Source organism: Rhipicephalus microplus, unplaced genomic scaffold (genome assembly GCF_043290135.1).
Source record: "Rhipicephalus microplus isolate Deutch F79 unplaced genomic scaffold, USDA_Rmic scaffold_381, whole genome shotgun sequence".
NCBI lineage: Eukaryota > Metazoa > Arthropoda > Arachnida > Ixodida > Ixodidae > Rhipicephalus > Rhipicephalus microplus.
Window position 1 is genome coordinate 22,501 of NW_027464945.1, and position 10,918 is coordinate 33,418.

The following is a 10,918-nucleotide window of genomic DNA, read 5'->3' on the forward strand; positions in this document are numbered from 1 at the left end:
CTCGGCCAAACAGTGGCCAAGAAGGGCGCTTTTCAGCGCACGCTTGGACTCCAAAACTCTGCCGCGCCTTTTTCGGCTGCCGCAAATCGAGCAAACGGTGTGTTTCGGACGGCGTTTCGCTTTCGCTACTTGCGAGTGCTTTCGTGGTCCACCCCTCTATAAATACTCGGGAGGCGTCGAAGCCGGTTCTCCAAGCCGGACCCGTAGGTATCGTTGTGTGCTCGCTCTCATTGGCCCGCCTAACCAGAAAATGCCTGCGGTACACCCATTTGGATAAGAGTGCACGCAGATGCGGGCCTCGACGGCTACACATTTCCTCGGGCGGCCGCCTCCCGGCCTCCGTGGAGCGCGGGATGCACGGTCCCATCGACAAGCCTCTCCCGTTTTTACCGTGGCGTCGCGGTTCACCACGGCAGGCGGGTCGGTCTCCTCCGCATAAAAAGGGGGACCCCCGCTTTTTGTTCCACGAAATCGCACAAGCTTTTTTCGCATCCACGGTTTGCCACCGCACACCAAAATGCCGATCCGGCTGCCTACTTTAGCCAACAGGTGGAGCCAGGCGCGCCGTACTTGCGCGGCACTTCCCACGTCCACCGAAGTCGGTGCCAAGGACCACTTTCGGCGCCGGAGCCGCGTACGAGCCTACTCGAGGCGGAAGAACGAAGCCAGCAAGGGCCTGGCCGCAAGTGCGTTCAATTGTCGGGACGTCCAAGTCCCTCGTTCTTCCGTGCTTCCTCTTTCGGCAAGTCGTTGCGGCACCTTCCCAAAGCGCGCAGACCCGCTAATCGCGACGAGCGCGACGTGGCCGTGCCGCCTTTCCCTCGGCAGCAAGCAAAACGCCTGGCAACGTCGACGCTCCCCTAACCGCGATCTCGCACCGTGTTTCGTGTGGCGAATTCAAAAGCCGGCCGGCGCTGCTGCAACCATTACGGTCGGTACGCATACGCCGCGGAGGGCGGGACGGTCATCGGAGCGTGCGGTTCCTCCATCGAGTACTGCGCACCTCGGCCGTCGCATCGCCGTGCCATGACCGGCCGCGCGTCAACGCGAACCGGTGCCAGCGAGATCCCTCGCCTGCAAGAACCGACCGGCAGCCTCCGTCACCCGAGGACGCGGAGGCGCTTGCCGCGGACGGCGGGACGGTATGCACTGGTGCACAGCGGACCCGTCACATCGCCAGTTCCTTGACCGACCGCCGACGCTTGTGCCGTTCCTCTCGTACTTGGCAGTCGCCGCGCGATTGTCGGGTCTCGTTCTTGCACGCTCGAACGGTCGGGAGGGCACTCGGCTGGCGTTTCGGGAACGCGCAGCCTCGCCTTCTACCGACGTAACCACGACTCGCCGTTCGCGCTCCGCCGCTCCTGTTTACAGTACTAGGCGGTCCCGCAGCGGTCGGGTCGCGCATTTCGAGCGCTTCGAGCCACGGTGCAGTGGCGGGTCGAAAGCCGACCTATGAGTGCGTTGCGCCGTTTGTACCCGCGTCCGCCACCTGGCCGACCGTCCAAGGTCGCGGTGTTGGCGTCCGCTGGGCGCAACAATTTGTCACGGGGTGCCGCTCCACATTCAGGCAGCCCCGTGGGGAAAAGCCGACCCCGCGTCCAAACGGGGTCAGCGGCAGAAAGTGTCGGGCGCAGACGCAGCTGAGGCGCTCACCCTTCACAATCCGTTAATGATCCTTCCGCAGGTTCACCTACGGAAACCTTGTTACGACTTTTACTTCCTCTAAATGATCAAGTTTGGTCATCTTTCCAACAGACCGGCGCAACCGAAAGGCCGCGCCGGACATCGGTCCGAAGACCTCACTAAATCATTCAATCGGTAGTAGCGACGGGCGGTGTGTACAAAGGGCAGGGACGTAATCAACGCGAGCTTATGACTCGCGCTTACTGGGAATTCCTCGTTCAAGGGGAACAATTGCAAGCCCCTATCCCAATCACGAAAGAAGTTCCACGGGTTACCCAGTCTTTTCAGACAGGGATAAAGACACGCTGCTTCCTTCAGTGTAGCGCGCGTGCGGCCCCGGACATCTAAGGGCATCACAGACCTGTTATTGCTCTGTTTCGTGCGGCTAGGAGCCGCTTGTCCCTCTAAGAAGGTTGTAAGGTGCTGGGAACCCCGCACCTATTTAATAGGCTAGAGTCTCGTTCGTTATCGGAATTAACCAGACAAATCGCTCCACCAACTAAGAACGGCCATGCACCACCATCCACCGAATCAAGAAAGAGCTCTCAATCTGTCAATCCTCCCAGTGTCCGGGCCGGGTAAGTTTTCCCGTGTTGAGTCAAATTAAGCCGCAGGCTCCACTCCTGGTGGTGCCCTTCCGTCAATTCCTTTAAGTTTCAGCTTTGCAACCATACTTCCCCCGGAACCCAAATACTTTGGTTTCCCGGAAGCTGCCCGCCGAGTCATTTGAGTAACTCAGGCGGATCGCTGGTTGGCATCGTTTATGGTCAGAACTAGGGCGGTATCTGATCGCCTTCGAACCTCTGACTTTCGTTCTTGATCAATGAAAACATTCTTGGCAAATGCTTTCGCAGTAGTTCGTCTTGCGACGGTCCAAGAATTTCACCTCTAGCGCCGCAATACGAATGCCCCCGTCCGTCCCTCTTAATCATTACCTCGTATTCCAAAAACCAACAGAACAGAAACGAGGTCTTGTTCTATTATTCCATGCAAGTTTATTCAGGCGACTCGCCTGCGTTGAGCACTCTAATTTTTTCAAAGTAAAAGCACCGGCCATCTCGAGGCACACAATGAAGTGCACCAAGAAAGAACCGGCATGATGTTCAGTCCGAGCCGTCGCATCGGGTAGATGCACTACTCGTCTGGAACTGAGATCCAACTACGAGCTTTTTAACCGCAGCAGCTTTAGTATACGCTATTGGAGCTGGAATTACCGCGGCTGCTGGCACCAGACTTGCCCTCCAATTGATCCTCGTTAAAGGATTTAGAGTGTACTCATTTCAATTACGGGGCCTCAAAAGAGTCCCGTATTGTTATTTTTCGTCACTACCTCCCCGTGCCGGGAGTGGGTAATTTGCGCGCCTGCTGCCTTCCTTGGATGTGGTAGCCGTTTCTCAGGCTCCCTCTCCGGAATCGAACCCTGATTCTCCGTTACCCGTAACAACCATGGTAAGCAAGTAACCTACCATCGAAAGTTGATAAGGCAGACACTTGAAAGAAACGTCGCCGGCTCGTGGCCATGCGATCAGCACAAAGTTATCCAGAGTCACCACACAATACGGGCCGAAACCCGATCGATCTTGGTCTAATAAAAGCACCCGTTACCCAAAGGGCTCCAGGCTCACTGCATGTATTAGCTCTAGAATTGCCACAGTTATCCAAGTAGGAAGAAACGATCTAAGGAACCATAACTGATTTAATGAGCCATTCGCGGTTTCGCCTTATTTCGGCATGTACTTAGACATGCATGGCTTAATCTTTGAGACAAGCATATGATTACTGGCAGGATCAACCAGGTAATCGTTCGACTGCGCGTCCGTCCTCGCCTTCGGCGGGCCGGACGCAGTCTGTGTGCGGCGGAGGCCACCTTCAGGCGCCCCAACACGCTTATTTTGCACTCCGAGATGACGGCGTTCGAGCTCGCTACGGCACAACCTTCCCGAAAGACGAGTGGGAGCCGTGCGGCAAGAAGCACGTTCATGCTCGCTCTTTTTCGTTGCATCGACTCGGTCGCGCCGTGCGGGTTGCCCAAGCCCGCTGCACTGTCGGTGGACCGGCCGGAACTAGCAACGGAGCCGAGACTGCAAAGCCGCCAGACGACGGGTCACGCCCGCGTCTTCGGCGCTTTCGCATCTGAATCGCCCGAGGACGACACGGAACACACCTCGATATCGTGGTAAAACGGCACCGTCCGACAACCAGCCCCTAACGCATCAAGCGGATGAGGCTGCAGACGACTGCCGTGGATTCCCCTGGAGCAGACCCGAGGACACGCTTGACGAGGCCGAAGCCCGCCGCATATCAGACACCCGGTCGCTTTCGCGTACGCCGCTCACGAGAACCCCCACATAATAGCAGCGATAAGTACCCAGACCTCCTTGGGCACTAATACGAGCGTACTCGAGAAAATTTCACCGCGGGTGTGCCCCGAAACGTGTGGCACGTTGAGCGTGCCACAAGTCTACGTCGCTCTCAAACCCGCCGAGGTCGTAGAATTTGCGACCCTACTCACGAAATTCCCACCGAGGATACGGCCGCAAACGTACCGCACCTTGGGTAGGCCACGAGTTTGTGCAACACTACGCTGACGGCACAGCACCGAGGTCGTGCGCGCACGCACGGGAAAATTCCGCCGCGGTTTCTGCCGAAAACGTGAGGCACCACGACTCTCCGCAAGTTCGCGTCGACTGCGAAAGACCGAAGTCGTGAACGACGTGTCCGCTACTCGCCGCCGACACGCTGGACACCAAACGTACAACGACTCGACGGCGTCGTAGAGGCCCACGACGCGGTTTTCCTTAACGACGTCTCGGCGTGGCACCGACAGGTTAGAACGGCCGACCAACGTTCCCTGTCCGCCGTTCGGCTCAGTCGAAGGGCTCGGCGACTTCGGCAACGCTGCGAAGCCGCACGGTGACGCACGCCATGTCCCCATTTTTTTTTTTTTTCTTTCTGCGTCTGCCGGGGTGCCCCTATAATAGCAGCGATAAGCACCCAGACCGCCGTGGGTCGCTCGCCCCGGCTGACGTGGTTTTTCGTACTCCTGCGGCGGTCGCCGTCAAGCACGTCCAAATACGCTACTTTCGTGGGCGCATTCACGCTCTTTCGCTTCGCCGGAGTGCCAGCACTCACTCTGCCAAAAACGGCGAACATCCGAGCGGCGGTTCCCACTTTTGCGTCGGCGTCGCAAACCCCGCCCCGGCAGACGAGGTTTGCCGTACTCGTGCGACGGTGGCCGGCGGGCACGTCGAAAGACGCCGATATCGTGCGCGAATTGGCGCACCTTGGCTTCACCGGAGTGCCGCCACTGACTCCTCCAAAAACGGCGAAGATCCGAGCGGCGCTTCCCACTTTCGCATCGGCGTCCCGAACTCCGCCCCGGCTGACGCGGTTTACCGTACTCGTGCGACGGTCGCCGGCGAGCACGTGGAAAGACGCCGATATCGTGCCCGAATCGGCTCCGTTCGGCTTCGCCGGAGTGCCAGCACTGGCTCGGCGAAAGACGACGAACATCCGAGCGACGGTTCTCACTATTGCGTACGCGTCGCAAACCCCGCCCCGGCAGACGCACTTTGCCGTACTCGTGCGACGGTCGCCGGCGAGCACGTAGAAAGACGCCGATATCGTGCCGGAATCGGCCCCGTTTGGCTTCGCCGGAGTGCCAGCACTCACTCGGCCACAAACGGCGAACATCCGAGCGGCGGTTCCCACTTAGCCGTCGGCGTCCCGAACTCCGCCCCGGCAGACGCGGTTGCCGAGCTCGTGCGACTAGCGACCGCGAAGCCGTCTCGCGACGCCGCTTTCGTGCGCGGCTCCCACTGCGACCTGGGTCACCCGAGGTCGACGAGCAAGAAAGAATGTCGAAAAAAAATTTTTTTTTTTTTTGCGTCTGCCGGGGTGCCCCTATAATAGCAGCGATAAGCACCCAGACCGCCATGGGTCGCTCGCCCCGGCTGACGTGGTTTTTCGTTTTCCTGCGGTGGTCGTCGTCAAGCACGTCCAAACACGCCACTTTCGTGGGCGCATTCGCGCTCTTTCGCTTCGCCGGAGTGCCAGCACTCACTCTGCCAAAAACGGCGAACATCCTAGTGGCGGTTCCCACTTTTGCGTCGGCGTCGCCAACCCCGCCCCGGCATACGCGGTTTGCCGTACTCGTGCGGCGGTGGCCGGCGGGCACGTCGAAAGACACCGATATCGTGCGCGAGTCGATGCTTCTTGGTCTCGCAGGAGGGCCGCCACTCACTCCTGCAAAAACGGCGAAGATCCGAGCGGCGCTTCCCACTTTTTCGTCGGCATCGCAAACCTCGCCCCGGCAGACGCGCTTTGCCGTACTCGTGCGACGGTCGCCGGCGAGCACGTCGAAATACGCCGATATCGTGCCCGAATCGGCCCCGTTTCGCTTCGCCGGAGTGCCAGCACTCACTCGGCCAAAAACGGCGAACATCCGAGCAGCGGTACCCACTTAGCCGTCGGCATCCCGAACTCCGCGCCGGCTGACGCGGTTGCCGAGCTCGTGCGACTAGCGACCGCGAACGCGTCTCGCGACGCCGCTTTCGTGCGCGGCTCCCATTGCGACCTGGGTTACCCGAGCTCGACCAGCAAAAAAGAAGGTCGAAAAAAAATTTTTTTTTTCTGCGTCTGCCGGGGTGCCCCTATAATAGCAGCGATAAGCACCCAGACCGCCGTGGGTCGCTCGCCCCGGCTGACGTGGTTTTTCGTACTCCTGCAGCGGTCGCCGTCAAGCACGTCCAAATACGCCACTTTCGTGGGCGCTTTCGCGCTCTTTCGCGTCGCCGGTGTGCCAGCACTCACTCTGCCAAAAACGGCGAACATCCTAGTGGCGGTTCCCACTTTTGCGTCGGCGTCGCCAACCCCGCCCCGGCATACGCGGTTTGCCGTACTCGTGCGGCGGTGGCCGGCGGGCACGTCGAAAGACACCGATATCGTGCGCGAGTCGATGCTTCTTGGTCTCGCAGGAGGGCCGCCACTCACTCCTGCAAAAACGGCGAAGATCCGAGCGGCGCTTCCCACTTTTTCGTCGGCATCGCAAACCTCGCCCCGGCAGACGCGCTTTGCCGTACTCGTGCGACGGTCGCCGGCGAGCACGTCGAAATACGCCGATATCGTGCCCGAATCGGCCCCGTTTCGCTTCGCCGGAGTGCCAGCACTCACTCGGCCAAAAACGGCGAAAACATCCGAGCAGCGGTACCCACTTAGCCGTCGGCATCCCGAACTCCGCGCCGGCTGACGCGGTTGCCGAGCTCGTGCGACTAGCGACCGCGAACGCGTCTCGCGACGCCGCTTTCGTGCGCGGCTCCCATTGCGACCTGGGTTACCCGAGCTCGACCAGCAAAAAAGAAGGTCGAAAAAAAATTTTTTTTTTCTGCGTCTGCCGGGGTGCCCCTATAATAGCAGCGATAAGCACCCAGACCGCCGTGGGTCGCTCGCCCCGGCTGACGTGGTTTTTCGTACTCCTGCAGCGGTCGCCGTCAAGCACGTCCAAATACGCCACTTTCGTGGGCGCTTTCGCGCTCTTTCGCGTCGCCGGTGTGCCAGCACTCACTCTGCCAAAAACGGCCAACATCCGAGCGGCGGTTCCCACTTTTGCGTCGGCGTCGTAAACCCCGCCCCGGCAGACGCGGTTTGCCCTACTCGTTCGACGGTCGCCGGCGAGCGCGTCGAAAGACGCCGATATCGTGCGCTAATTGGCGCTCCTTGGCTTCTCCGGAGTGCCGCCACTCACTCCTCCAAAAACGGCGAAGATCCGAGCGGCGTTCTCCACTTTCGCATCGGCGTCCCGAACTCCGCCCGGGCTGACGCGGTTTACCGTACTCGTGCGACGGTCGCCGCCGGGCACGTCGAAAGACGCCGATATCGTGCCGTAATCGGCCCCGTTTGGCTTCGCCCGAGTGCCAGCACTCACTCGGCCAAAAACGGCGAACATCCGAGCAGCGTTTCCCACTTTCGCATCGGCGTCCCGAAGCCCGCCCCGGCAGACGCGGTTTGCCCTACTCGAGCGACGGTCGCCGGCGATCACGTCGAAAGGCGCCGAATTCGTGCACGAATCGATGCTTCTTGGTCTCGCAGGAGGGCCGCCACTCACTCCTGCAAAAACGGCGAAGATCCGAGTTGCGCTTCCCACTTTTTCGTCGGCGTCCCGAACTACGCCCCGGCTGACGCGGTTTACCGTACTCGTGCGACGGTCGCCGGCGGGCACTTCAAAATACGCCGATTTCGTGGGCGCATTCACGCTGTTTCGCTTCCCCGGAGTGCCAACACTCACTCTGCCGAAAGCGGCGATCATCCGAGCGGCGGTTCCCACTTTTGCGTCGGCTTCGCAAACGGCGCCCCGGCAGACGCGCTCGTGCGACGTACTCGTGCGACGGTCGCCGGCGAGCACGTCGAAAGACGCCGATATCGTGCTCGAATCGACCCCGTTTCGCTTCGCCGGAGTGCTGCCAGTCACGGCGCAGAGAACGGCGAACAAGTGTTTTTTTTTTTTTTTCCTAGAATTTGTGTTATAGAAGGCACATTTGATATCGGACGATAATTTTCAACTTTATCACGCGCACCGATTTTCGTGTAGAGGTTTGCAAGTTTATGGGAATTTCTCCACTTGGAATAATGCGATTTAGTAGTACTACGAGAACTTCATGGATGTACTCAAGGGTACGGGGCAAGTCAGTTACGTCAACACCTGCAGATTTTTTACACTTCAAACTGAAAATTGTTGGTTGTGAGTCCTCGTGTGATATTAAAGGCCGATTCGCTAACACATAGAACAAAGAAAGAAAGGAAGAAAAAACGCCCGCGCTCGCTCAAGAAACCTGGGTTCGCAACAAGTGGCAACAACAAGCAACCGAGCGAGTGCGCCAAAACCCGTGGCGGCCGAACAAACGCGAAGTCCCAACCGCGTCAGCCGGGGCGGCACGGGACAGGAAAAATCACTTCAGCCGGGGCGGCGGGGCACCGAATAAACCTCGTCACCTCGTCGCAGGATAAAAGAGGAAACAAAAAGTCTAAACAGCGTCTGCTGGAGCGAATGCGTAATAAAACAACAACAACAACAAAAAAAAACACCCGCGCTCAAGAAGTCTGCAATCCTCACAAAAGGCGACTGTGACCGAGCAGCGTCAGCCGGGGCCGTGCGGAAACGGAAAAACCGCGACTACCGGGGCGTCGAGGCACCGAAAAATCCACTTCAGCCGCGGCGAAAAAAAAAACAAAAAGAAAGACGGAGGGGGGGGGGGGAACCACGTCTGCCGGGGCGAAGGAAAAAAAAAAACGCGTCTGCCGGGGCGAGCCCGGGTGCGGCACCACCGGGAAAACTGTGGCAAACAGACATGGCGATCGAGTGAGTGGGCCGCCAGCCAGGCTCAGCCAAAAAGTGCAAAGTCCGAACTGCGTCAGCCGGGGCGGCAAAAACCGCGTCAGCCGGGGCGGCGCAAAAAACCGCGTCTGCCGGGGCGGCACGAAACCGCGTCAGCCGGGGCGGGGCGAAAACTGCGTCAGCCGGGGCGAAAAGAAAAAAAAAAACGCGTCTGCCGGGGCAAGCCCGGGTGCGGCACCACCGGGAAAACTGTGGCAAACAGACATGGCGATCGAGTGAGTGGGCCGCCAGCCAGGCACAGCCGAAAAGTGCAAAGTCCGAACCGTGTCAGCCGGGGCGACGCAAAAACCGCGTCAGCCGGGGCGGCGCGAAAACCGCGTCAGCCGGGGCGGCACGAAACCGCGTCAGCCGGGGCGGCGCGAAAACTGCGTCAGCCGGGGCGGCGCGAAAACCTCGTCAGCCGGGGCGAGCGAAAAGGGGGGGGGGGAACCACGTCTGCCGGGGCGAAAGAAAAAAAAACGCGTCTGCCGGGGCGAGCCCGGGTGCGGCACCACCGGGAAGACTGTGGCAAACAGACATGGCGATCGAGTGAGTGGGCCGCCAGCCAGGCTCAGCCCAAAAAGTGCCAAGTCCGAACTGCGTCAGCCGGGGCGGCAAAAACCGCGTCAGCCGGGGCGGCGCGAAAACCGCGTCTGCCGGGGCGGCGCGAAAACTGCGTCTGCCGGGGCGAGCCCGGGTGCGGCACCACCGGGAAAACTGTGGCAAACAGACATGGCGATCGAGTGAGTGGGCCGCCAGCCAGGCACAGCCGAAAAGTGCTAAGTCCGAACTGCGTCTGCCGGGGCGGCACGAAACCGCGTCAGCCGGGGCGGCGCGAAAACCGCGTCTGCCGGGGCGGCACGAAACCGCGTCAGCCGGGGCGGCGCGAAAACTGCGTCAGCCGGGGCGAGCCCGGGTGCGGCACCACCGGGAAAACTGTGGCAAACAGACATGGCGATCGAGTGAGTGGGCCGCCAGCCAGGCACAGCCGAAAAGTGCTAAGTCCGAACTGCGTCTGCCGGGGCGGCACGAAACCGCGTCAGCCGGGGCGGCGCGAAAACCGCGTCTGCCGGGGCGGCACGAAACCGCGTCAGCCGGGGCGGCGCGAAAACTGCGTCAGCCGGGGCGAGCCCGGGTGCGGCAGCACCGGGAAAACTGTGGCAAACAGACATGGCGATCGAGTGAGTGGGCCGCCAGCCAGGCACAGCCGAAAAGTGCTAAGTCCGAACTGCGTCAGCCGGGGCGGCAAAAACCGCGTCAGCCGGGGCGGCGCAAAAAACCGCGTCTGCCGGGGCGGCACGAAACCGCGTCAGCCGGGGCGGCGCGAAAACTGCGTCAGCCGGGGCGAAAGAAAAAAAAAAAAACGCGTCTGCCGGGGCGAGCCCGGGTGCGGCACCACCGGGAAAACTGTGGCAAACAGACATGGCGATCGAGTGAGTGGGCCGCCAGCCAGGCACAGCCGAAAAGTGCAAAGTCCGAACCGTGTCAGCCGGGGCGACGCAAAAACCGCGTCAGCCGGGGCGGCGCGAAAACCGCGTCAGCCGGGGCGGCACGAAACCGCGTCAGCCGGGGCGGCGCGAAAACTGCGTCAGCCGGGGCGGCGCGAAAACCTCGTCAGCCGGGGCGAGCGAAAAGGGGGGGGGGGGGAACCACGTCTGCCGGGGCGAAAGAAAAAAAAAACGCGTCTGCCGGGGCGAGCCCGGGTGCGGCACCACCGGGAAGACTGTGGCAAACAGACATGGCGATCGAGTGAGTGGGCCGCCAGCCAGGCTCAGCCCAAAAAGTGCCAAGTCCGAACTGCGTCAGCCGGGGCGGCAAAAACCGCGTCAGCCGGGGCGGCGCGAAAACCGCGTCTGCCGGGGCGGC

At 60.8% G+C, this 10,918-nt stretch overlaps 1 non-coding gene across 1 annotated transcript; it reads right to left on the reverse strand.

Annotated features, from left to right (window-relative positions):
- Window positions 1-1,667: 1,667 nt before the first annotated feature.
- On the reverse strand, window positions 1,668-3,482 carry LOC142794154 (small subunit ribosomal RNA). The gene has a single exon (XR_012892112.1). It is a non-coding gene; the product is annotated as a small subunit ribosomal RNA (ribosomal RNA).
- Window positions 3,483-10,918: the final 7,436 nt, after the last annotated feature.